This window comes from Pogona vitticeps, chromosome 10 (assembly GCF_051106095.1).
Source record: "Pogona vitticeps strain Pit_001003342236 chromosome 10, PviZW2.1, whole genome shotgun sequence".
NCBI lineage: Eukaryota > Metazoa > Chordata > Lepidosauria > Squamata > Agamidae > Pogona > Pogona vitticeps.
The window spans coordinates 9,437,659-9,465,561 of record NC_135792.1 but is presented as its reverse complement, the minus strand read 5'-3'; the positions used below and the strand labels follow the sequence as shown (position 1 = coordinate 9,465,561).

General features: G+C 45.1%; 2 protein-coding genes across 3 annotated transcripts in view; both read left to right on the top strand.

The window, feature by feature from the left end:
* GSE1 (Gse1 coiled-coil protein) overlaps positions 1–27,903 on the top strand; it is a 389,126-nt gene that overhangs the window by 171,484 nt on the left and 189,739 nt on the right. The window lies entirely within an intron of this gene.
* LOC144584427 (uncharacterized) overlaps positions 211–27,903 on the top strand; it is a 678,013-nt gene continuing 650,320 nt past the window's right edge. Inside the window, exon 1 of the mRNA XM_078380525.1 lies at positions 211–27,812. The gene's annotated coding sequence lies outside the window, so the exon portion shown is untranslated. The remainder of the gene's footprint in view (positions 27,813–27,903) is intronic.

Here is a 27,903-nt window from a genome sequence, read left to right as displayed (position 1 = left end):
GCCGGGCAAGGGTCCAAAGAGGAGGTGGTGGCACGACAGCGGTCGAGCGCCCTGGAGACAGTGTCAGGCGTAACAGGCTGAAAGGTGTCCAAAATCACCGGACAAGACGGAGCGCTGGACATCTCAGCTCGACTCACTGTACTCAAAAAGGGTGAGAGGTCCCGGCGGATGGCCTCCACTTTTGATTTAAAAAATGCTGCAAATTGCCTATCTATCTATTTGTCTGGCTGGCTGTCGTGTGTCCGCCAGACATCCAGTGATGGATGATTTTAGTGAGTCTTGAACAATAAGAGGCCTGGCATCTTTATGTTCAACCTGTCTCTTCATGGAAGTTTGAGCTGCTGTTTCTTCTTTAAGCTTTGTTCCTATGTGTAGAAGAAATCTAAGAGTTAGTTTGTGATTTTATAATACATACATAACTAAACCTGGAGTTTTCTTCCTGTACTTATTCCATCGTTGCATCTCCAGTTTCCTACCAGAGTCCACACCCTATCTATCTACAACCTGGATTCTAGGTGGTTTGTATTTGAAGCATCTATTTTGGGATGTTCCCGGGGGTTGCTTTTAATTTGTGGTTCCTCCTCTGCTTCCTTGGAGTCCTGTAATGGTGCTTAAATAACACTGAGCGGTAACAACTAATGGAAGACTGAATCATTCTGCGCAGCCCATGCGGTCAGCCTGTGGCTTCCCTCTTATAGTGTGGTAGGTTGAACAAATGGCCAGGGTCTGGCCAAGATTGTGAACCTGATAAATTCTGTATGGCCCTTGCCCGTGAAAGCCCATATTTTTGCTGGAGGAGGGCCAGATCCCTCTTTGCTATGATGCAAGGATAGATAGCCGTCTTGCAAACATTGCTCCTGTGCTTTGGTAAGGATTGCATTGTACTTCCAATAGGGTTATGCTAGTGATCCAGAATTGGCACTTTAGAAATCCAGCTTCAAAACAGAACTCTGGTTTTTGAATGCAAAATAAGTTGAAATGTGAGGCAAAATCCAAGGCAGGGAGAGAGAAGAGAGAGAGAGAGAGAGAGAAGCCAGTGTATGCATGTGAGTGTGAACTGGTATGTGTGCAAGTAGTTGCAGGGCGATATTTTGAAAGTCCTCCTCTTTCTCCATTATCTTCTCTGTCAAAAATCAACCTTAGAAGGTGTGATATTTTAAGCTTCAGTGTTATTCCACCATTAAATACCTTCCTGCTTTAATTAAGGAAGGCCAAGAGGCAGGTGCAGTGAATGGGACCATAGCTTAACCTTGTACTCACAGAGCTGGTCAAACTTTTGAATGACACATATCTCTTTGGCAGGCAGAATCAGAGTGTTATCATGCTGTTGTAGATTTGCAGGCTTTTTGTCTAAGCAGAGATAATGCTTTCATATATGCTCAACGGTCACACTTTTGAGAAGCTTTCTGGGGCTTCCATAAGGCCAGCACTTTGAACATGGGGTTTTAAAAAACCATCATGCTCCGTTTGTGGTGGCATTTCTTTGTGTAGACCTTTAGTTGATCTTATCATCTGAAATAATAATAATCACATGCCATCAAGTCAATTCTGGTTTATGGTAACCATTTTTCAGTTTTCTAGGGAGAGAATACTCAGAAGTGGTTTACCATTCCCTTCTTCTGGGGCTGCCCTGGGACTGTGTAATTTATAACACCTATTCAGATCCATTTGTGTATACCAGTGAACTTCAGGTCTTGAAAGAAGCATGGTATATGGGGTACAGCAGTGAAGCCAGTTACTTCAAGAGATGGTGAGGCATTCAAGAGAAATTTAGACATCTACCTGGCAGATACCCTTTGATTTCTATTCCTGCAGTGAGCAAGGAGTTGGATTTGATGGCCTTATAGGCCCCTTCCAACTTCACTGTTCTATGATTCTGTGGTTCTCCATTGATTTCCAGCACTCTTCACTGCGGGCTAGAAACCAGTGTCAAGGTTCTGGGGCTGAATTCTAGGCTTACTAAAGTTGGGGGAGGGAAAACCCAACAGCCCCTTTTAAACATCTGCCCTGGAGATCTCTTTTCTTTGAATTACTTGGTAGAAAATCTGCCACCGTCCCTGTTGCCTATACCTTCTTGATTACAGGCACCCTGTACATGCTTTAAAGAAAAAAAAACTATTATAGCGTGGGCCAAGAATGGCAAGGCACTTTACACTTAGATTTGAACCAGGTTAGCTTTGCATCCCTAACACAAGAGGACAATTTTAAAAGGAGTAAACTTTATTAAAGACAAAACAAGTAAAACTTTGTCTTAGGAGTTTTAGCTATAAAATCACCGGAACCCCTCCCCATCTCTCAGGCAAAGTAAATGTTGGTAAAGTCAAATCTACAAAGTGGCTATCCTAAATTCTAGCTAATCCTACTTGCTTAGATAAGCTAAGCTGCACTTAGAGTTGTGTATTGTAGCATCAGGGACCTCTCTATTTGTTTCTGGCTGCTCTCTTTAAGCTTTGTTCAGTTCCTTTATCTGTTCCTGATCTCCTGGCCAAAAGGCACTTCAAAGGGACTATGCTCTCTAGGTGATTGACTCGCTGCCTCTAAGGTAGAGGTGTTCTTTTCCTGTTGCATATTTACATTTGATAGGATTCAGGCCAACCGTCAGCTGTCCCTAATCTTCCTACACCAAAAGGGGGGAGCTCGCAAACCCATACATAAAGGGGCACTTTTAAAATGTGTATTTAACATCTGTTGTCCAGCTTCTCCTCAGAGTGTGAGTTTGATGATATCTTTGTATCTTTCTTATGCCATTGGCGCCCTGCCTCTGATGTCGTATCACAGGTGTCCTTACGACCAGAGCGTACAAAACGGGGGAACTGCTGATCAAAGTGAGAGCTTCTTTCATGTTTCCAAGCATGTAGATAATTGCCAGAGGACTCTGGTCTATTGGCCGGCTCAGCTTCTTCAAGGTGTTTGCTCCGCTCAGGGCGTCTGACAGCTTTACTGGCAGGCAGGCTGGGCTGGAAGCATTGTGGGCTATTTACAGTGTCGAGGCCGTGACTTTGTGATCAGACAGTTGACATAAATTCACATGATGGATCAGTTATCACTTCATTGAGCTGGTGGCAGATCCATTGAAGGCTCCGCAATAACAGACTGTTTCCTGGTTTTGCCCGATACTGGGATACATTAAATACCCTTTATTTATGGCTGGCTGTTGTTGCACTATGGGCTGGAGAATGCAGCTTTTGCAACTACCATCTAATTTTATGATGAGCATTAAAGCTGGGCCTATAATTTGCACCTTTTTATTCATTAGACATCAGAACAGCCATAAGTCAAGAATGCACAGGGATTTAGATGCAGATCTAGAAGATAAACTATTGACAAGCCAGATGTATTTTTACATTAGTGCGCCTTTACAATAGTTTATGTGGAGGGTGGAATATAAATTGCACTATTAAATATGAACCACTCTGGCTTGCTTCCTGATGGAGGAGGAGCCTGGTCTTTTTAAAGTCACTAGGATGGTGAAGCAATTGGCAAGAGCTTCAAGGTGATTCTTTCCCTCTTGCTGCCCACCCCTCTCCTCCTAGCATTAATTTAAGGAGCGCTCTTTATTATGGCAGTGAAGTAGTCATTGGCAGGCAGGAGACTTCCCCTCCATCTTCCATGCTTTCTGCTAATACCACCGCCTTGTCCGAGTTGAAGGGATCCATACAAATGGCTTCTGTAACTCATTAAAACAAACAGTTCTGAGCCGTAGACATTCTAGCACTCTGCACTAAACTAAACGATATCGTGCAGTATAAGCTACCCCATTACTCTTCCTGACCAAGATACTTGAAGTGAGGCAGGCTATATATAACTATGCAGTGCAGCTTGATTGACTGACTTGACTTGACTGGCGGATGGATGGATGGACTAAGTTTTTTCCTACATCATTGTATTTATCTATGTCCCGCACCATGCTTTTTGAACACAATTATCCAGGTTTTGTGGGAATAGCCAGCATTTAACTGGCTGTCGGAAGAGGAGCATCCCCAGGAGCTGGCTGGATTCCAAGGCCGGGGCGTTTCATGGCAAGGGCAATACAGCCAAGAAACAGGGCTCTGGACTGAGGTTCATGTGCCTAGAATCACCCACAGGCACCTTCCATTTCTTTTCCTCAATTCTGCTATGATGAAAGCTTGACAGTTTTTTGTATTCCCTCTCTGTATCTAATTAAGCAATTCAGCCAACCTCCGACATACATTTGGAAACTATTTTCATTTTAACTGGAAAAATTCTCTTCCTAGAACTTGCAGTTTGGAGGAGATGTGGTAGGGAAGGTAAAGAAAGATGGGGTAAAAGAGGAGATGAGTACTTAGGAAGCTGCCCTATACTGAGTGGAACCCTTGGTCCACCAAACCTGGCATTGTCAACTCTGACAAGCGACAGCTCTTCAGAGCATCACATAGAGTTCTTCTCTAGCTCTCCCTGGAGATGCCGCATATTCCCTGTTGGATGCCCACCCAAAGTCCAGTTGTGCTTAGCTTCTGAAACCAAAGGCACTCCGGTGTGTTCAGAAAACTGGACTTTATGGATTGGTGGCCTAACTCAGTGTCTTTTTTCCCCTCGTGTGACTCATTAAAAATGAATGTGCACGTGGTTCTGTTTATTGAGGTCTTTAAATGTCCTTTCAATTCCCACTCTTTAGGTTTTGCAATGCTGCTAATATAACACAGTTTTGAAATTGTTTGTCCTGATTTGTTGTGCTAAGAGGGGAGTATGTTTGCCACTTTAAACCACAGCTTTGAAATGTTATTTTTTTACCTAAAGCTCTCCCCCTTCCAAAATCTGCTTTAAACAGTGGCTTGATGATAGTTGTGATTATGCGATTATTTCTCCCATGGTTGCACCTATTGCAATTGTACAATAAGCTACTGTGAAGGCTTTTGCTCTGAAAGAGAGCAGAAAGCATTTAAATAAATAAACCAAAAACAAATAGGCATGTGAAGGCAAGTATTGAAGACCAAAGGTCAAGAAAATCATAATGTTCACTGACATGAATGTTTTCCCTGCGGGGTGTGTGCACTTATTGAAAGCAGCTGTGGATGTCCATACTATGCTGAGGGGATGCTTAACTCCTGCTTTTTTAAGCCTACAGACTACTTATTCATAAATCCCTGTTTCCTCCACTTGGTGGCCATTCCTGTTTCTCCTGCCTACATGGAGTTTGAGCAGGAATGGGCCAAGTTCAGCCTCCAAGCATCTTTGGGATGCATCTTCTACCAGCACTAGCCATGCCCATCCCTGAAGTGTCACACAACAAAAACTTCTCCTCAAGGAAACCGTTTCTGCAGCTTATGATGACATGAGATTTGATTCCCCACCACACCCCATTAAGGATGAATAGTGATGGATCTTAGCTTGATGCTACTGCAAGGAGGAATGTACCTTCACCTGTTAAGCCATAGGATGAGATGGGGTTCTTCTGCCTCATGTAGCTTACAGGAGTGTTGGGTGGTCTAGCTTAATGCCTCCCTGCTTCCTCAGCATCTTGCTATGGTCCGGAACAGCCCATGGATGAGGTTGAACCTCTTGAATCTCAGGCTATAGTCCATTTATTAATTTGTGGGATGCTTTTGGTGGTGGTGCTGCAGGTTAAACTGCAGAAGCCTCTGTGCTGCAAGGTCAGAAGACCTGCAGTCATAAGATCGAATCCACGCAACGAAGTGAGCCCGTCGCTTGTCCCAGCTCCCACCAACCTAGCGGTTCGAAAGCATGCAAAATGCAAAAATGTGAGTAGATAAATAGATACCACCTCGGTGGGAAGGTAAATGGTGTTCTGTGTCTAGTCACGCTGGCCACGTGAACACGGAGGATTGTCTATGGACAAACGCTAGCTCTATGGGTTGGAAATGGAGATGAGCACCGCCCCCTAGAGTCGGACATGACTGGACAAATTGTCAAGGGGAATCTTTACCTTTGGATGCATAGGTTGGTTCACTTTCTGTTTGTGGCTCATCCCTCCGACTGTTTCTTTGACTTCCCTATGTTGCAAATATGGACTTGGAAGAAGTGAGTTCTCCGATGGAAGGTGGAATAGATTCATGGGGAGAGAAGTGGCAGTCGGAAGAGATTTGCATTCTCTTCCCTGTTTGCTGGACTACACCAGCCCTCAATATTTGGCTCCTTTCACACAAGAATTGTGCCTTATCACATCTGGGTTGAAAGTTCTACATTCTGGAGCTTACAGTGGAGCAGTTAAAATGCCCCCCATGCAGCTGGTGCTCTCTTTCCAACGAGTAGCCAACCAGTCACCACCAAAGAAACAGTCGGGTGCATCAGATCAGATATTTATCTGTGTGTCTCCAGGCATCATTGATATTCTCTCGCTAGTGGCGCCAGCTTTCTTGGAGGGCACCGAGTTTGCACTTAGTATGCAGTTGAAAGTGTGATGATGATAGTTTCTTGGAGATTAGAGCTGGAGGGTAGGGGGGCAGCAAAGAGGAGAGAGAGGGAGAGAAAGAAATGAAACACGAAATGATTTGTGGAACTGGGAGCGCACCTGCTTCTCTGCAGCGGCATTGTCTCTCTAGGATAACGCTCCATAATGAGGCCTCTGATGCAGCCATTACTATCAGTTTTATTTGACTCAGGCTCTGTCGCTGATGGCACAGAGCATAGGAGAACAATTGGGCAGCAGCTGCTTTCCTCCATGTGGTGCTTGGGTGGGGCAGAGGAAGAGGAGACTGGATCACACGACCCATGTCTGCATGGGTATACTGAGCTCAAGCCTATAAGGTGGGATAAGGAGAGTTAGACAGAAGACTGAAAAATCCCCAAGGTTTGGCCATTGGTTGTACACTCTGGCTGTACGTGCATTCTCCATCAGTGTTGTTTATTTTAAATGTGTGAGAACCATTTGAATATTTGTAGTTTTGATAGCTTGTCTTGATTTTTAGTCTGCTTTATCGCAGACATTGGAAGCAGGCACCTGCTACCTCGGACACACACCAGGTCGTGCTCCATCCAAGGTCCCCTATGAGAGGAATTCCCCTGTCTCAGTCTGGCACGAATAAAAATGATCTCTGAACTGCAGAGCTGGAAGGGATCCTGTGGGTCATCCAGTCCAGCCCCTGTCAAGGAGACACCATGGGGAAATGAACTCCCGGCATCTGGCTCTGCAGCCAGAGATCTCAACCACTGAGCTATCCAGCAGTTACGCATCAGCTCGCAGTGATGGGCTGACTTCCTAGACCATGGTGCCCGCTTCGTACCCACCTGCGGCTGGCCGTTTCCTTCCTCCTGCAGCCTTAACCAGCTACAGGCAGTGACGGGTTAAATGCTTTTGTTCCTGAGGTAATACACTTTATATGACGGGCATGAATAAAAGATGATTGTGCCTGGGTAGCTGTCAGCCTTGTGTTTTTCCTCCGTATATAAAGGCTTCTGCTGCTGCTTGACAGTAAAAGACTATGTTTGGGAGCCAAGGGGGGGATTCTCAAAGGAACTAAATAAATAAGGGGTGCTTATTTTTTACACCAGGAAAGACTGCTGCTGGGAAGAGAAAGGGCTTGTTTATCTCTCTGAAATCATGGCCTTTGTTGGCATCTCACCTAGAAAAGATTTGCATGTGTGCTAATCATTCACGCAGCTGGAGGCTTTGCCCTTCCAATGAAGCAGCTATCACCAGCCTTATCTAGGCTTGCAAATCCAGTGCAAATATTGGGCCTGCATGGACGTTTTAAGAAACAAAGCAAAAGGAGGAGGAGCCCCATTCCTCTTTTCTGGCATTTGACCATCTTACCTTGACGTGGGTGGGTGGTTGTTAGCTGCCAGGTGGTGTACGGTTGACTCTGCAGCTGCTAGTACATTGGGTGTTCAAAAGTGGTTTCTCCTTGCAAGGAAGCCAACTCTTAGGGAACACCGTAAGCAGCTATGTGCCATGAGAAGGGCCTGCAGGAAATACGTCAGGGTGAGGTGTTTTGATCCACACTGAAGTTATGCTAGAGATAGGATTCTGTGGAGCACTATAGCTGATCTGTGCCATTTAGTCGTATGCATTTGGCAAAATTTGTAGCTTGATACATGAGGAACTGGATGGTCAGAGGAGAGCAGTTGAAGCATGTGCAGGTGGCTCTAATTTGAGAGGACAGGTGTACTTTTCTGAACTTAGTTCCGCCATCCAGATGTGCAGACTTTGAAGAAAGAAGTGCACTTTGCTTGTTCGTTTTTGAGTCATGTTTCTGCATTTGTTTCCTTCACTATCATAATTTCAGAGCTTTCTTTAAAGCTGTGATGAGGACTAGAAAGTTGTTGAACTAAATGAAGCATGTTTTCGGTTACCCAGAAGAATCATGGACATTTCATCCAGGTAATACGGTGTACTGCATACGACTACACTGTGTCTGGCTATGAAGCATCATTTCCTGCTAAATAAGTTGCACATTTAGATCCATCCATACAATGGGCATTGAGACCAGAGCCGTCAGGGAAAGTTGTCAGTGCCCTTTGTGGGGCTGTGCATTAAGGAGGGCTAGAAATGGGGTTGGGCTGTGGGATTCAGCTTTCCAAGGTGCCAGGATTCAGTTTCTTTGAATTTTGGTGCCACACAAAACAGACAACTGTTTTAAGTACTGTAAATTCAGGGAGGAGGGCAGCAGATGGGCCAGGCAGGAGGTAGAAGAGAAGTCGAAGTGAACAACAGGTGGGGCTGCCCAGTTGTAGTTGAGTTCCCCGTGTCCCTTCCCAGTATGGCTGCTTGCTGTTGAACGTTTAACGGAGGAAACATCTCCCTTCCTGGCATGGTGGGCTTTTCACACTCTTGGATTGGATTCTCTGCCGGAGCAGAAAGTGTGGCTTCTCCCAGACTTTCTATCCACCAGGCTGGGGGGCTGAGTCACACATGTCCTTGTATGAACTAGATCCCACTGCCTGAGGGTTAGTGTGGCAGAAATGAAGCTCACATTTTTTTTCTGTGTCTGTATGCACACGTGTGTGTGTGTGTGTGTGTGTGTGTGTGTGTGTGTGTGTGTGTGTGAGAGAGAGAGAGAGAGAGAGAGAGAGAGAGAAATATACCAGCACCAAGCCACATCCTTTTCTGTGTATATGGAAAGATGGGGAGATTCCTTGGAGGAGGGGACATTTGAGCATCTGATCTCACTCTCATCACAGTGGCCCAACCTCAAAAGCCCTCCTCTAAATTTCCGCTGCTTCCTCTCTCCATTCCCCTGTGCCAAAACCAGAATTCCTCCTGAAACACTCCAAAGCAGCCTCCGCGTAATTATTCTGAGCAGGCTGTGTGCGAACACCTGCTTCATTTGTCCCTGAGAATCTCTAATCTTTCCTTCCCGCACACTAACAGGCAGTCTGGTTCCATACGCCTTGTGCAGCCGCCAGATGCTCCCGCCTGTATCCGGCTATCATTTCTCTAGTGGAGTGTAACGGGAAAGAGCACTGGGTGCTTTTCTTCCTGGTTCTCTCTCGGCATCTGTCACTTGCCACCTCTGTCACTGGGAAAAATCATCCTGCTACCAAGTCATACATATGGAATCTGGGATGAGCAGAATATTTACGATCGTGTCTTGAGGGTGCCTGCACAGGGTCAGTTTCTTACAGGGCCTGCTAAGCCAATCTGGACATAGGCAAGGTTTTCACTCTATCTTTTTTATTGAAGCTTTGTTCAGAAGAACAGAACACTTGTAAACATCTCTCTGTCTCCAGTCTGTATTCCAAATATGCCCAGTTGCAGAATTGCTGCAGACATTATTTTCTGTTGCATTGCTGAAAAATGGCATCAAATTGTTAAAGCTTCTAAGAGTGTGCATGCATGTAAGCATGGATGCAGATCTTCTTCCCCTGTGATGGCCCACCTGTATGCATTAAACTTATAAAGCAAGGGTTAGACATTCAGAATATTTTAACCAGGGAGTTAGCCATCCATAGTTGCATATTTAGGCTCCAGCTCTCAACTGCAATGCCTGTGTCCTTGGGTGAGCACCAGGGGTCACGTTTAAACATCACTGAGTCCATTGTGAGTGATTACACTGTTTTGACTTTTTTTTAATAGGGGGGCATTGAGAAGGATGTATGTAGTAGGTGTCCTGCTGGTTGAATGTTGTCTGATTCAAGTCAAGATAAGGAGAAGGGTATCAAGATTCTGCATGGTGACAGGGAGGCATAAATTAATTTTGCAGTGAGCAACTGCAACAGTGGTCAACAGCCTGCTTTCTAGTTCTCCTTCATTCCATCTTGTTTCATGAATCTTGCTTTAATTTTTGATCTGATGCCATTGTCCTACAATGTTCAATATTGAGCCTTACAACAATATTTTCCTTTTTTTGCCCATTCGTTTCAGGCAGATGTGAGACTGGACCTACATTGGTCAGTCTGGCCCCACTGGGATTTTTTTTGGGGGGGGAGGGGAGACCTTCTCCAAGAACATTTACATGCTCATTATAAACATTTTAAGACAGTAGTAGTGCTGTTGTGTATATGTACGTGTGTGTGTGTGTGTGTGTGTGTGTGTGTGTGAGTGTGAGTGAGTGAGAGAGAGAGAGAGAGAGAGAGAGAGAGAGAGCTCTGTGTATTTTTACAGTCTAACCCTTCTATCACTTTGAAGGTGCCTACATGCAAGTCATGGGTCTTTTTTGGGGATGTGGTGTTTTGTGGGGGGGGGGGGCAGGGGAGAGGTAATGTTTTTGGTTTTGCTGCAGGAGAGCTGCCTTGACAGCTGCTCTTTCCAGGCAAAGGCAGGGGTCAGATTAGTTCCCCTGAACAAATGGAAAAGGGGAAAGAGTGTTGCCCGTGCCTTTTCTGTGGCACGGGCAAACCACACACCCCGGGGCCCCCTCTCTCCTCCTGACAGCTTTATCAAGCCTCCAGACTTCCAAATTCCATTGTTCCTGACATCTGTTTCGGTAAGTGATTAATTGCAATTAGTGAACAGTTTGAAAGACCGTGGAAGAATATTCAGCAGAAAACTCGTCAAGATTAATGAGTGGTGGCAGTTGTCAGAAGGGCTGCCTCGTTTCCTTGCTGTCACAGCGAACTGAAGGTGGAAGCTAGCTTGGCAGGAATTGGGAATTGTCGCTGAGGTGACACCTCCTCTCTGTTTCTGTGGGGCCCCCTCCATTCATCTCCGCCTGCTCCCCACTACCCACCCTTCCCCTTCTTGGAACAACATGGCCGGGGTGATTTTTCAGTGGAATGCATGAATTAACCTCTAATGTGCTATTAATAAAGTACTCTGGAGCTTCACCCAGATTAGGTCCTAAGTCATGCAGAATGAATTTTAATGAGCCAAAAATACACTCTCATTAGCCACTGCATAATCCCAGTAAGAAATAAGGTTGAGCCTGCATAAAGGGGGCAGTAGCATCTTAATTTGTTTGTCCATGCAGAGAGTGAGTGGGCTGAGGTTCAGAGCAGGGAGTGTATTAACACTTCTGCTTCTTAACTTGAATGCAAAGACTGTGTCTCAGAAGAGGAGCCTCTCACTCAAAGACAGGAGTACCACTGGAAGCTGATTTTGCCATCCTGCAGAGGTGCCCGTTGCATGCTGTAGCCCTTACTAAAGGGCTTGAGGGAGGCAGATGCCTGTACGTCTCGATTTAAAAAAAATAATTGTAGGCTTACCGGATGTTGTAGGAAAAAATGAAGCTGCTTTGTGACTATGGTTTTGAGCATTGAATGAGCTGAGAGTCTACCACGCTGCTGAAAAATGAGACCTTGCCCATTTTTAAGGGCAGCCACGTGCAGCGGGCAAAGCTGACGCTCGAGCCATTTGCCCACACAGATCCTCTGCCCTTTATGTCACAGCATGATGGGCTTTGCAGATTTTGGCAGGGCTTGGTAGCCATTAATCCTAGTAGCTAATAAGACTGAGCTTGCTGGTCTTCTTTTTTTCTGTGGAGGCAAATGTCAGTGTCTGTGGCGATGTTGCATCTGCCATTTGGCAATAGAGGTTCACATTGGTGGAGGAGCAGTGTGTGGGAGAGGCAGAGCTGATTCATTACATTGGGGTTGCGTCCTGGCACAAGAGGTAGAGAAGGGCCATTTTGGAAGAGGACCCTCCTCTGCCTTTTGGAGCTGCCTGTGGCTTTCAGAAAGCTTATGAAGCCATGTGCGTCTTTCTCTCTCTCTCTCTCTTTTTTTTCTTTTGCTTGTCCGTAGAACTGAACTGCTGGTTGTCTCTCCACCATGGCTGTGTCCCACAGACAAAATAACTTTGTGCTTTCTAAGAGAAGTTAGCAAGGACGGAAAGAGCTTGGCCCCAGGGCCACCCTTGTAAGATACAGCACTAAGCTAACACTGAGTGTATACACACATTTAGATATCTGTTTGTTACATTTACACCCCATCTTTCCTCTTGTGAGCAAAATGCAGTTCACATGTGTTTTTTTCCTCGCTCTCCTCTTTATCCCACAACAACCGTATGTGGCAGTTGATGCTGAGAAGATATAATTGCCCCAAGGGTCCCCTGCTGAATTTGAACCCAGGTCTTCTGAGCACTTATCCAATGCTCTAACTGCTACGCCATCTTGACTTTTGTGAATCCTTCTGGTTACGTAAGTTGTCCAAGTTCACAAAAGATTTAGATCTGGGGGCAGTTGGCTGTGGGTTTAAGGGAATCTTTTTAGTGGCTAGGAGGAAGCTTAATGCTCCTTTCCCTTTCCTGTCCTTCCAGTGCCCCCCAGCTGTCACACTGGGAGTACGGCATCTGATTTTGCAAATGGCCTTGAAATGATGGAGTCAATGCAGCTGCACTGTCCTGCTGATGTGGCCTTCAGGGAGGTGACTTTTCTCCTATTAGCAGATGGGCTGTGTCGCCTCCTTACCTCTTGGTGGGGCCACATCCATGAAATTCTCCATTAGCGGGCATAAAAGCCTCCTCGCCAGTTGCTGCGTGACCGCTGGACTGTGATGGTCTGTTTGCCTTCACTGCGCATCTGCTGGCTCTACCGGGAGTAGCAGCGAGGCAAGTAGGATTGTCCATACTGGAGGACTTGGAAATACAGTAGAGAGAGAGAGAGAGAGAGAGTGGTTTAGAGGAATCTGTTTGGGCAGAAGATGAAAAGTATGTCTGGTGGAGGCCTGTATTGAAAGTGAAATGTCAGAAAGTTTCCTGCTGTGCTTGCAAATTGTCCTGTGTGGTAGGGTACTGACTGTATGGGTTATGAAGCTAATTACAGCATGTTCTGCTCCTTTGTGCTTTCATTTTCTCTGCCCCAGCCACCCATCCCCACTCCTTTTATTGGCTTATCGCAGAACTAAGAGGGATACCAATGAAATGAGCTGGATGAAGGGTGCTCTGTCTCTACCATAATAACTTCTGCAAGATGACAGAAAAAGAAATCCTTTCAGAATTTGTGAAATGGTAGTAGAAACAAGAAGCGTGCGCGCACACTTTCACACACACACATACACATGTTATCCTGGAAACCCTTATATGGAGATTAAATGTGCCCTTCTACTTAGTAGGAGGTGGTCCTAGAAGTAATGGGCACAATGCACCAGGAATGATGCCTGCTGCTAATTTGTTGGAATTAATGTATTTTATGTACAAATCTGAATGTCCGTTAGATGCATCTTTCAAATAGGGTGGACCAAAAAGGTCTTTCTGATGAGCACTGCCTGTTGCCGTTTGTATTTTCAATTTTGGTATGAGTATTTTTATAAGCAAACTAACATTTCCCTGCCAGTTAGGTATCTTTAAAGCCCTTATTATTGCTCATTTCCCAATCGGCAGGGTTTTTGTTTTGTTTTTTTACAATGGATGTTATTTAGAATGGACTTGCCTTCCTAATGGACTCCTTGATGTTGTTGGTTATCATCATCATCATTTTATAGAAAAGAGTGAAAATTAGTCACCACAACAGTTTTTTTTTTTCAAACTAGGAACTCTATATGTATATTTATTTGCAGCTCCCATCATCCACAGACATTGCGGAGAGCCAAAGTGGAAGGTTTCATGGGACCCATTGCTAAGGAAAGAAGGAGAACAAACTCTGACCGTGCCTGTTGTTCAGAAACTTGTGTTTGCCAGTTTCTACAGTTCCTCTGTAGTTTTCAAAGTGGAACTATTTTTCATCTTGCTCTTAATTGTACAATCCCCTTTTTACATTCTTGTTCATCGCAGTCCAATTTACAAATGGAAAAACTGATGCTGTGGAGAAGTTGCTTGTTCAACATATTGGCAGAATGTGGAACTTTAGTGCTTAAAACCTTTTAACTATGCAGTGGATCAAATTTCAGGAACCTATGGAGTGGAATTAGCTTCAAGTTCTCATCAGTAGAACACTCCTTAATGCCCAGTTCTCATCTACTGGCACTTACTGTCTCAATAATGTGTTCAGTGACGCTAATAAGAGAAAAGAATAAAATGTTCCATTTTACTCACAGTTCTTCATAGCTTAAAAACAGTGTTCTGAAGAAAAAGAATGAATGGTTATATTAACAGAGATTAACTGATTAACTACATGACTGACTCTAACTGATGACATAGCTCTAGCAGTCTACAGATTGTCTGACTGAAAAGATCCCTCCCCCCCCCCCCCAAAAAAAATAAGACTTAAGTAGAGAGGCTCAGCTCTCTTCAAAATATGAGGCAGAGAGGGAACAATTGGTTGATGCCAGGTTGATTGACATTCACCGCAATCCAGAAAGGTCCCTCCCAGCAGAAACCTCTTAAAGACAACATGTAAGGCTTCAATGATTCCAACACATGGTGACCAAGTGAGCCAAGATTTCAGTCCCAGAATTTTCTCTGGTCTACCATTCAAGATTTTCTTTTTAATGCTTCGGCCTGAAAGCAGCTTCCTCTTGAGTGGGCATGGTGCCCAGCCCTGTTGGGAATTGTGGTTATACAGGGAGAGAAATGAGTATGGGAGGCTAGCCTACATGATAGGATTAATTGGGGCTAGAATGCAGGCCAGCCCTTTCTCTTTACTGTACATTCCCTGCATTCTCCCTTTGTAGAGATTTCACAAAGCAAAACAGCTGTCTACAGAAAAGAAGAGCGGGTTAGTGCTTGTTTGGCTTTCATGTTGGTTCATGTGGTAGTGGTGTCGAAAGGTCTCCTCACATGTAAAAGCAATGTATATTAAACTCTGGTTTCACTATCAGGATCCCAGGAGAAGGCCTTATTTCAGGTTACTTTTGCCTTTTTATCCTTTGAGCCACTGTTGGGGAAATGTGGTGAGTTTAGGGCCAAATTTGCACTCCCAGATCCCTGTTCGTTCTTTAAATTTGTGCTTTATTTCATCATCATAGTTGAGAATGCAAAACTTCAGACGTTTACTCTGTGCTAGGTGGGATTACAAGAGTTTCTCATTTTTCACATTTCAGAATTGTGTATATTTTGGGCAAAACACAAGTTTTTACTGAGCAGAAAATCCTGTGTTGTTTATTTTTAAGTTGATTATAGCGGGAAAAAAGTCCTTTTTGCTGTCTCAGAAGAGCACAAAATCATACAGCAGTTGACAGTTTTTCTTCAGCAATGGTGTTGCAGTGTGTCATGACACACCCCCCCTTTCCTTTTAACAATGAGAACATTCACAAGTATTCGTTACTCCATACTTTTGGATGATCTGGGAGGGAAGGGGGGAAGGAATGCCAACATGCCTCAGGAGACAATACTTTGCCTAACTCTATAGGGAGATCAAGCAGTCTGCAATTTTTAAAATGGTAAGTAATTGCAGACTGTTGGAGCTGATTGTGTTGCTCCATAAGACCAAAAAAAAAGAAAAACCTTGAGAAGTACAGAGGTTGTCAGTTAAGTCCATCTGTATTTGCAGAACAGTTTGCAAGTTTCTGAGTTTTGGAGAACTCTTCATCAGGCTAGGTAGTTAAAAAAAGTAGAGGAGGAAGCATAAAAGTTCAAACATTTGGCTACATAGTCACACAAGAGTATCCACAATTAAACTGATTTGCAAGAGGGAGATGCTGTTTTCATCCTGTCTTGGAACAGTAGCGTCTCCATTTTGCATCAGCATCTTGTGGCTTAATGTATTCTCGAAGGCTTTCACGCCCGGGATCTGATGGTTGTTGTGGGTTCATGGTTTGAATGTGTAGCCAAATTTTTTTAAACTGGCACACTGTTTTCCTCTTAGAGTTGATCCTAATAAAGATACTCCTGCTCCCCTGTCACAGACAGAATTTTGGACTGCTGGATAGCTCAGTGGTTTAGATATCTGGCTGCAGAGCCCAACGTTGGGAGTTCGATTCCCCACTGTGCCTCCTTAATGGACTGGACTCGATGATCCACAGGGTCGCTTCCAGCTCTGCAGGTCTAAGATGATGAGAATGATGATGACGTAATCCTATGCATATCTATTTGGCAGCTGCTGTTATATTCATTAGGACTTACAAGTTCATATTGACTTGCAGCTGGAGTTTGGAGTTTTGTAGATATTGAATGCATTGAAACTTAATCATTTAACAGGTCGGTTGATTGTCATGGGCCAGGATGTATAAGGGAAGAGTGCCTCTGCCAGTAAACAAACAAACAAACAAACAAACAAACAAACAAACAAACAAACAAACAAACAAAGGCAGTCTTATGGTAATTTGCAGGCTCTCCTTCTTCTCTCCTGACCCCCCACTGCCCTTTCATAGAACAACAAGAAACCTGGAGATGGCTCTATCTAGCACCAGGCAAGGAATTGGTCTTTCTAACCCTGCAGCCCGGGCTTGTCTCCGTCTGTTTGATTTATTGCTTCCATTCTAGCTACTAAAAAAGAAAATGCCCCCTGAGGTTAGAGGTCGGAGGTCAGGGGGCAGCAGAGGTCACAGCAGTTCAGAAGTCATGGGGGGAGCTCTTTGCTGGCATCTGGGATAATGAATGGAGAAGGGCTGTTTGCTGAATACGGTGGATAATGAATGTGTTTGGGAGCAAAGGGTGAGTGGAAGGGATGAGTGAGAGATGATTGACCCCAGGTGATGCGCTCTCCATTAGAGCCTTCGATCCATGTCCCCTGCACTCGGGGAGGGTGACGTTGGGACCTGCCTTTCCCCTAACACCATCTGCCTGCAGTGGGGAGAGGGAAACAAAGTGACGCCAGAGTGCTCTCCGCAGTCGTCTCCGGCTGCCTTTGCCGCTTGCTCGCGCACAGATGGCGGTGGGTTTGGAGAGGTAGAGAGTGTACTTTTTGTTCTGAGATTTGTTGGGGGGTGGTGGTGGTGAAAAGAAAGAAACATGAGCAAGGAAAAAAAAAGGAAGGAAGGAAAGATGGGGAGGAGGGAGAAGCAGCAGCAGTGAGTGGAAGCGCTGCTGCGCTTGGTAGTCGGCAACGCGAATTCTCACCATACCAGCTGAGGCGTTGGATGTGTTTCACGCATCTTGTACGCAAAAGATTCCTGGCCTGGATTTGGCTGTGTGTGTGTCAGACACGTGTTGTCGTCTTATGGGAAGGTGGGTGGGTGGGTGGTAGCGCTCTGTGCTGTCTTCTCTTGGGGTGGGGGGTGGTATTCATAATTTTATCAGCTTCTCTGACCCTGATGTGGACTTCTTGCCATCAACGGTCTTCCTGGCCTTTTCTCTTCACACCAGCCAAGAGATTAAACACACAAAAGGAGGAGGAAATGTGTGCTGTGCCTAGCCCAGGTGTCTTGGGGGTCAGGACTTGGAGAAGTTACTTCCTTTTACTACAGCTCTTAGAATCCCCAGGGACTATTCTGGTTCTGCAGACTTCAGTTGGGGTCACTTTGCTAGTACAAATTTATTTGTACGAGCGAAGGGAAATATGTTTTCCACAATGGGAAATAAGATGTGCAGTAGGTGAACGTTTCCATGAATACTGAATAATCTGTGTAGAGATGCAGGTGAGCAGTTGGAGAGAGAGGCTGTGCAGCATTATGTTGGAACTTTACTGGGGTCACAGTGTGTAACACACTTCGTCTTTGGGAAGTAAATTACATTTTAGTTGTTGTACTGGTGTGGACAAAGAGAGCTTTTCCTTAGCATCCTGCATTATATGTTCAGGGCAACACACTCCATGAATGTACAGTCTGGAAACCCCCTTCTGCCTCTCTTTGGCTTCTGATTAGTTACTGCCTCTTAATTAAACTTCCCACAGGACTTCCCTTGCTTCTGTTGTTCTGACACATTAACCATCCTTCTGGGATCACTACCTAGAGTGGCGCCTCCTGCCTTGGCTCTCTCTCCCTTCTCTGCATTTTGCAATGCCCGAGAGTAATCAGGTGTGCTATGCCTTTGTCTTCCTTCGCCCCGCTACAGCAATTCTCAAATAGAGGTTTTGAACCTCTCATGCCCACAGGCTTCTGTGTGTCTTTTTCATGTGTCACCTGGTCCCTCCTCCCAAGGCCTCCATTTGGCCCAGCCTTAACAGGGAGCCCCATTATCATAGGTTCCCAAACAAAGAGCTTGCCATGCAGGGGCAATTTGAGGCCAAGAAGCAGGTGTTTTGGCTGTGGTGGCTGCTGGCATGCCAACCAGGAGAGGGAGAGTGTGCGCCTTCTAGTTTGGTTTTGTCATCTGTTCATTCTGTAAAGCACCCTGTGTGTGTGTGTGTGTGCGCGCGCGCGTGCGTGCGTGCACACACACACAGAGAGCTCTATTTTAGGAGTGCAAGAACAGCAAATTGCAAGAGACCCATCTGCGTTCAAGGGCCTTGGCCTCTGTACTGGCCTGTATATCCAAGCCCTTGAGTTATTATTGCTTAGCAGGTTGCCTCTCCCTCCAATGGGCAGGCAGTGTGGGGAGAGAGAGGCTTGCCTGTCAGGGGCAAGTTAGAGCCAGTTGACCACAGCTTGCTGCCGACACCTCCTCCTCCTCCTCCTCCTCCTCCTCCTTGCAGGTGCAAGGGCAAGCTCTGCCAAGCTCAGCTGCTTCTGCAGAGCAGGCACGAGGACGGCTGATGCCAGCATGCCGCTGTTCTTTCCAAAGGTAGCAACCATCTGCTGCTGTGATAAAAAGCCCCGCAGATGATAAATAGACAAGTAGCACTTTTATTGGATTGCAGCTATCGGAGCAGCCACTTTGGGTTTGGCACCCGCGCTAACGACAGACTCCCCGAGCCTCATCGGGTGCTGCGAGATGCATGCGCTGACTCTTTTTCTCGAGCTGAGCTGCTTTTGCAGCAGTTCTCGAGAGCAGGGGGATTTGCTGCAGGGAAAAATGGCAGGACTCTTGCTGTTTTCAGAGCTGCTTCTGCAAGGCTTGCATAGAGGGAGGGAGCGTAGGCTAGCAGTTGGAGCTTCCTTGTATCTTTGCCAGGACTCCAGGGCTGCTAAAATCCAGTTTGGGCTGTTTTCCAGGCTCCACAAATGCCTCAGCATCCCTCCAGGAAATGATACAAGTGCTTACCTTAACACGAGCCTCCTGAGATGCTGTTTTGCATTCCATATTCCGGGAAAAAAAATATTGTAACCTTTTTTGCATGTTCTCTATTGCGTTGTGTGGCAATTGTGGAGACAGCTGACTTGCGGATGACGGTGCAAATATGAATGGTTTAAAATGAAATTGTTATTACTCCTTCTCAAACACTTCCCTACACACTTAGGGGCTCAATACCACTATGTGACTTGGGTTTTACAGATAGTGTTGTCATCTTTTCCCAGAGGCCTCCATGGTTTCAGTGGGCCAGTGGATTAAAGCACTTAAAGTAACTGAGAAACACCCTCACGGGGGCTCCTATTTGCCATTTTCCAGCAGCCATCCTTGTTCTTTAAGTCTCCCCTGCAGATGGAGAGCTTCAACATTTTCTCCATTTTGATCATGACCAGATCAGAGAAGTTCTACAGCTTTTCCCTGTCTTGTGAAGCAAATCCCTGAGTTCCTCCATGGTTTCCTCTAAGAATTTTCTGTAGCTAAATTGTAATTTGGATTGTCAGTGTGGTGTAGTGCAGCGGTCCCCAACCTTGGGCCTCCAGCTGTTCTTAGACTATAACTCCCAGAAGCCTTCACCACCACCTCTGCTGACCAGGATTTCTGGGAGTTGAAGTCCAAGAACATCTGGAGGCCCAAGGTTGGGGACCACTGGTGTAGTGGATCGAGAGAGGGATTGGGATTCTGGAGAACAGGGTCTGAATCCCTGCTCAGCCATGGAAACTGACTTGGGGGAGAGGGGCTGGTAAAACCACTCCTTAAATATCTTACTTACTTTGAAAGCCCTATTAGGATCACTATAAGTCCGTTTCTGATTTGATGGCACAAAACGCACAAGTTGTAATTTTAGCATACCACTATTACCTCTGCTGTCTATCATAGTCCAGTTTACTGACTGGAGCTGACCTGCTGAAGGCTATCCAGTGGGCTTTCTGGTCTGAGGATTTTATTACCCGTTTCTCCTTCTTCACTGGGTACTTCTTCCTCCTTACTCTGGAAGCCAGAAGACAGCTGCCTCTCAAAGTAGGACAGGATAAAATTGTGGCTTGAAGAAGGGCCAAGAGCATCCACCCCCTGCCATCATCTACTTCAGAATGCTTGCGCAATGGCCTTTCCAGCATCACCTGCAAGGGACAGCCTGTTTGTCAATAAAAGAAGAGAGAAAATTGCTGCTGAAATGGACTGTGATTTGCTTTGTATTTCCTCAGCATGTTCACCCTGCAGGCACCTGTTCTGTGATGCACAGAGAGGAGGCTGGCAAGGAGATTGGGGAGGGCGGGGGGAGGCTGGTTGTGAAAGAGGATTGCTCTGGGTTTTTAAAGGCTCCATCTTGCCAAATCTTGTTGAGTGTGGAGGACAGAAAGAGGAGGTGGTTGGGCATGCCTCTCACACTGACCTCTGCAGATTTTCTTTTCTGTACAAGAAGGTTATAGAATCTAGACAGTGGGGTTCAGCAGTGGCTGATGGCAATCTAAGCAGGAGTACGTATGAACAATCTGCTGTGCTTAAAACTCCAGATATTAGAACTGTCCAGTGTTAGGTTTCTTCCTAAATCTATTCACAGAGGCAATTACAGAAGTCAGTATTGACCCATCTAGTGTACACAAAGAATGAGCAGTGTTTTAATGGAAAAAGCAAGGGATTGCCACTGGCCCATGTAAGCTGGCCCTGTCTGTGCTCTGACTGATGGCAGCTCTCCAAGGTCCTAAAAGAAAAGTCCTGTCAAGCTCTGGCGTTTCAAAGCTGTAGCTGAGTGGTGACTCTTGTTCAAAGTAGTACCAAATTGTTGAAGGGCAAAAATTGCACTCAGGCCACTTTCCTGAGACTACCACCACATGGTTTGGCTCATGCTTGGCTTAGGAATGGCAGGAAAGGGTTGACTACAAAGAGGAGGTGCAGCTCATTGTCAGAGAACCTGCCTTGCGTAGTGAAGTTCCGGATTTCAAGGTCTGGCATCTCCAGTCAAAAGTTAGAAGAGAGGTAAGACCAGCTAAGAGGTCATGGAAAAGACCACTCTTCACCTGAGACCTTGAAGACCAGCAGCTTCAAGAGACAATGCTGAACTATACCGGGCAATGATCTGACTTGATATGAGGCAACTTTCCGTGTTCATCTTTAGGTTCTTTAAATAAAGCATCAGTAGCTGAATTGCCAAAACATGCTTTGCAAAGGACTGGAGAGAACAAGAGAAGATGCTTTAAAAGTGTCTTCTCAGCAGTACAACACATACTACTGGCGGGACACAGAGGTAGTCTGAGTGGGAGGAATTTTTGAAACCGTGTACTCTCTCTCAGTCCCCCTGTCCTTCTCCAGGGAGGGTGTGGCTTCTCCTGCCAACAAAGCATTATCTATCTGTGACCTTTTGACATGCTGAGTGTAACTCTGAATATTGAGACCTTTTCCTAGTGACACATACCTCTTACCATAAGTAGAATAACAGAATGCCTAAAAGCACATTTTTCCTGGAAAGAAAAAAGAGAGAGAGAGAGAGAGAAATTGTCTGTTATGGTGGGAGTCAGGTTTTGATAGAATGACTCGTGGGAGATAAAACATAAAAGTTGAGGAATATTGCTTCAAAAAGTAATTTTTGAGCAAACCACGAAGGTTATGCTTATGGTAGCAAAAGGGGCCACTGTGCAGAATTGGCTTTAAACACAATGAAGCCATCTTTCCTTTGATTGCTGGCTTCCTAAAGTTATGGAAAGGTATTATTGAGGGCCCACAGGAAATTTGTTATCAACTTATGTTTTTTTCGTTGTTTTAACCTGCTGATGCTCTCTCTGGGGCTTTTGGCTTTTTTTTTAAAAGCTCCATAGCCCTCTGTCCAGCTGGGGGTAAGGCAGACTTTGAGCAGCCCTCCTCCTCCTCCTCCTCCTCCTCTGGTCTCTCCCCGCAGGGCTGGGTATCTGGGGCAAGGCAAGTGTCTGTCTTTCCGGCAGGGAGGCAGCTGGCAACAGGTGCTCCCTCGCTGTGTGGCAGTCTCTCTCCAGGCTTCCCAGAGAAGTCTGTAATGAAGTTCAGCTGCGAGCTTCAGTTTTGGGTCAGGAAGGCAATTTATCATTTTCCTTTCACAGCAATTGAATGCAAAGATTCAGAGCCAGGAGAGATATACATGTTTCCACCCCCTCCTGCCCTCCACACTTTCTTTCATCTTTCTGCTCAGTCTGATGAAATGAGGAGAGCTCAGGTAGCTGAGGTTAGTGCTGAGTGCTCTGATAAGAAGGAAGGAAGACACACTTGGTCAGCTTTCAGCAAGCTGCTGCTGATGGAAGAGCTTTGAATGGCCCTCTTCAGAGACTCAGTGGGGCACATTTTTTCCCTGCCTGCTGATGCAAATGGAGGTGGAATTTTATAGGGCAGTGAATGTGCTGATTATGGGTCAGTAGGAAAGAAGGGCCCATAGCAGATCAGTAGAGCACCCATTCTGTATGCAGAAATGTCCCAGATCCAGTCCCTGGTCTTTTCAGCTATGGTTAGGAAGGATTTCAGGCTGAAGACCCACAAACCAACGGCTGATCAGTAGACCAAGGGTTGGAAAAATGTGGCTGCCAGCCTGCATATAATTTGTCCAGTCTGTTTTTGTATCTGCTGGATCTCACATCCCCCTCCCATCAAAAACGATCTGAGCAAAAATTCAGTCATTCTCCACTCCTAGAAGCCTCCAAGAATGGAGGCACATGGTGCTGCCCTTGACCAACAAAAATAAAACAGAAGAGATCTTAAGAGAATATTTGCTTTTTAAATGTTCTTGTATTTTTTTTGCTCATTTGGAAGACTGGTGTGCCCCCAGTGGGTCTTGTGGGTGGAAAATTGGTTGTCAGACTCTCCAGATTCCTCATCCCTTGTTCAGACAGTGGTAAGCTAAATGGAATTATGGTCTGATTCAGTAGAAGCCATCTTCATGGGTCTGATGTGCTTTTAAATTTGCCCACATGATGATAACACAAGATCATGTTGTTCTTATTGATAATTATGACTCTTACCTACCTTGAAGAATCAGTATGTGATGGGACATTTTCCAAAAGTGTTCAGACCCCTACTTGGCCATGGGTAGTTGGAACTGGTAAAACAATTCCTTAAACATCTCTCTTAGCTTGAAAGCCGTATTACAGTCACGGTGAGTTGGTTCTGACCTGATGGTATGTAACACACACCAAGCCTATTGGGAAATAGTTGCAATTGTGTTGTGTATGTGGGCGTCCAAGTCAACTGGAGCCGTGGAAGCAAGCAATAACAAATTAGTAGCCCCTACAAAATATTTACTCGCCTAGCTGTCCACTTGCATCAATTGTTTCTTCAATAGATGGTGCCATGAGTGCGAACACGTTTCCCTTCATGGTCATCTAAAGTGATGCTTGCATGTTGCAGGCAACCAGTTGATTATACACAAGTCCGATTTAGCCTTATGAAAAGATAAAAGGGGCATAACTTGTAAAATCTCAAGGATTGCCTCTTGACAGATTGTGCAAATCCACTGCTTATTTAGTCCAGATCCATTTTAAAAGACATATTTCTTCCCAACAAAGCTGACTGATAGTGCATGAGATGCTAATTAGAGTTTAATCAAAGGGAGGGTGTGTGGTGGAAGAGAGTCAGATACTTGAGCAGGAGCGGTTTGCAGCTCTGGTCGTTATGTGGCTTAGCAATTAAAACAATTATGTCTTGAGACAGTCAAGCTGTCTGACTCCTTGCATACATAATTTGATGATGTTTGATAGCCTCCCCTTCGTTATTTATTTATTTAGTTTCCATGCTGAAAGACATAAAGATAAGTATGGGTGTTGAGAAGCTGGTTTACAGATTGGCTGGCTGGCATGTGGGTGCCGTGGCTAGAAATCAGTAAGGCTGTGCCTCTTATTTTGGAAATGGAGTTCATTGGCCCTGAAGTGCGGAGTACAAGGTAGACTCTCTCCTAAACTCAAGGCCCTGCTGATGTTTGGGACCAGACTATGTCTATCTTCCTGTTATTTCATCTTCTTCTCATGGTCAGTTCTCGTACCTGCTGCTTTTATTTGGGGAAGCACCAGGTAGAGCAGGGGCAAAAAGATTTTTCTTAGGAACAGAAAAGGTCCAAGCGACTTGTTTTTTCAGGTGTTCAGAGGCCTAAAAAAATGTACAGAAGAAGTTGCCTTACTTTAGTTGAGGCTAATACTGTATTCTATTTAGCCCAGACACAAATAAATGTAGCCTTCCAGATGCTTTTGACCTACAGTTTTACTCAGCCTTACTCAGAATGGCCAACAGAGAACGATTTAGGTCTCCAGATACTTGCAGGGCTACAATGACCCACCTCTGATCTATTGCTTACTCTCTGTACCAGAGAGCCTTTCCCAGTTATGTGCTATCAGATTCTTTTTTTAAGTTAGAGATTCCAGAGACTGAGCCTGCTGCCTTCTACTCTGGAAAAGTATGCTTTGCCACTGGGCAGTAGACTCTCTGCAAGGTTGATGCTGGTTCCCAAAGGGTTGGATTTGGTATCTGTGTTATGAATCCATATGTTTCCTGTTGTGCCTTGTCGTTCCACCCCTGATGTGCTGATCCATCCACACCTAACCCCCCTCAGGGCTGTAGACTTGCAAGGGTGCTGGGTCAGGTCTCTGAAAGCAAACTCAGGTTATTAGAAGGAGATTTAACATAATTTCCATTTCTAAGTTATGCCTGATTGCATGTTTGAGGCTTGTGCATGTGTTGAGAAACCTTTGGGGTGTTAGTATATCAGTAATAGAAACAGCAGGGACATGGTGGCGCTGTGGGCTAAACCGCAGAAGCCTGTGCTGCAGGGTCAGAAGACCAAGCAGTCGTAAGATCGAATCCACGCGACGGAGCGAGCTCCCGTCGCTTATCCCAGCTCCTGCCAACCTAGCAGTTCGAAAGCATGCAAATGCGAGTAGATTAATAGGGACCACCTCGGTGGGAAGGTAACAGTGTTCCGTGTCTAAGTCGCACTGGCCACGTGACCACGGAAGATTGTCTTCGGACAAAACACTGGCTCTATGGCTTGGAAACGGGGATGAGCATCGCCCCCTAGAGTCGAACACGACTGGACAAAAATTGTCAAGGGGAACCTTTACCTTTACCTAATAGAAACAGCAACATAAAGAGACCTGGTCTGTCTTTGTTTATTTCAAGGTAGTGTGCCTGGTCTCCCCTTCTACTTCTGACTCTCACAAAAGAGTACACAAGAGAGGGTAGATTGAATGGTTGAATGGCTGGCTAAGGTAGACCAGTGAAAATCACTGCTAAAGATGCATTTGAATTTTCTCAAATCTTAGTCTAGTATTCTTACTACTAGACTGTGCTACCTTTCCCTCTACCTGCAGCAGTAGTTTTAATTTGATGTTGGGCCTGTCTAATTCTGGCTAATGTTCGCCATCTGAATACATGTCTGGTCTTGCTTTTTCCTGTCAGGTTCTCTTGTTTTAATTGTTGTCACTTGTCCTCCACAAACAAAGGCTGAAGATCCAAATGATTGCATCTGAGAGGTACAGCCTGAGTCTTGGCTTGGAGGAGCAACAGAATGTGTAGTAAGCTTCAAGGATCTACCTTCTTGCCAAGGTCTCATGCTGCCATGGGGAACGTGGTAGAAAAGAGTTAAGAGTTAACTGTTAGTAAGTTGTTACTGGGTTAGATATTTGCTTCACTGACAGTTAATTAAACTGTTAACCTACTGACTTTCCCCTCTCTGGACTCATATTGGGAAGTGTGGGAGGTGTTGCTATCCTCCACCTTTATTTTCCCTTTCTGTCATCTCCACAGTCATTGCCTCCTCACACCCAACTGTGTGTGACCCCACCCCTCACTATCTTCTAGACGCCTTAGCCAATATGAGGGAAATTGGGGTAATGGCTGGTTGCTTAGGAACTGCCTCATGCTCTTTCTTCTCTGTGTGTTGGCAATCACCTAGCAACCATCGCCATGTTTTTTTTCCCAGCTTCCTTTCCTCCTTGGTTTGGCTTTCAGAGAACACCTATCTGTGGAGAGCACAGAGGGGCCACTGTGAAGCCCTGTCTCTCTATCTGTGTACACATGTGTACCTGTGAAAGCGACCGGGGGGGGGAGGGAGAGGGAGTGTTGAGTCCCATACATGCTTATGGTTTGAACTCAAAGATCCGAATCTCTGCATAAACATGAAGTGGGTCGGTTTGTTAGTGGTATCTGTGATTGTTTGTCATTGACTCTTGGAATTCATGCATACATGAGAGGAGAAGAAGAGGGATGGAGAGAGGGGTGAAGACACTTGCTGTCACTGTTGGTTAAATTGCTACTATTCGAATAAATGTTGGTTTTGTGCGTTTTCGTTCCTCCGCATCGCCCATCCACTCTAACATATTTATAACGTCTGCCATTAATTGTAAGCCGCCCCAAGTAGACTTTGTCTAGAGGGGCGGGGTAAAAATCCAATAAATAAATAAATAAATAAATAAAAATAAAATAAATCACAGGTGCACATGCATCCAATTAAGTCCATGCTTTTGTTCAAGGAAGCTTAGGACAAATGAAACTTGTCAGTCTTTCAGGTGTCACAGGACTATTTGTTGTTCATACAGACTGACTGCTTTGGCTTCACTTGGCAAGATGCTGCTATCTACTTGCCCAGTCTTATTCCTAGTCAATGGCATTTGTCATGCAAAATAATTCCTTTGCATTGTAGGATCATAAGAAGAGCCCTTCTGAATCCGCTCAAAATTTCATGTTGGCCAGCCTTTCTAAACGTGGGCTCTTCCTGGAACTTTGATCTAGAGCTCCAGTCATCTATGATCTTTGAATGTGATTACTATAGTAAATGGGAATTAGAGGCCAAATTTTGGAAAGTCCCAGGTTGTAGAAAGCTGCTTGTATGGTCCATATTCTGTCTTGTCCTTCCAGTAGCAAACCAGATATTTACAAGACATTGGATATTACTCTACTCCCTGATAGTCTGCCTCTGGAAAGTAGCACTGGGTTTTATGTTTGAAGCTCATGGGAACATCGGCTCCTTTGACCTACCCAAAATTCGTTGCATGCAAATGTGTTTAATGATTATTGGTTTTGATGGTTTTTAAATATCTTAATTAATCATTATGAATTTTAATATGTTTTGGGGGATGTTGTTAGCTGCCTTGAGTGCCTTAAGAGGAAAGATGAGATAAAATGTAATAAAAATAAATAGAATAAAATAAATAGTGGCATAGATATTACATATATGCACAACCATTCTTTCCCTACTGATCTATGAACAGTCATCCAGAGCAGTGGTTCTTAACCTTGGGTTACTCAGGTGTTTTTGGACTGCAACTCCCAGAAGCCTTCACCACCAGTTGTGCTGGCTGGGGTTTCTGGGAGTTGCAGTTCAAAAACACCTGAGTAACCCAAGGTTAAGAACCACTGATCCAGAGGGAGGAACGCTTTAGATCCCATTCCTCATGAGATTGCTAAGAGCTCGGTTTAGCATCTTCCTAGTACTGCCAACCATTGGTTTCTCCTCCCCCAGTCCCCACAGATGACAAAGAGGGAGGCCAAGGCAAAAGGAGGTGGAAGCCACTCAGAAGAGCAATAGACGGTATTGAGTGTGCCTTTCATATCAGCTCAAGAGGTACAGAATAACAGCTTGGATAAAGTTTCCTGCACTTTCTCCATTTCTTTGATACAGG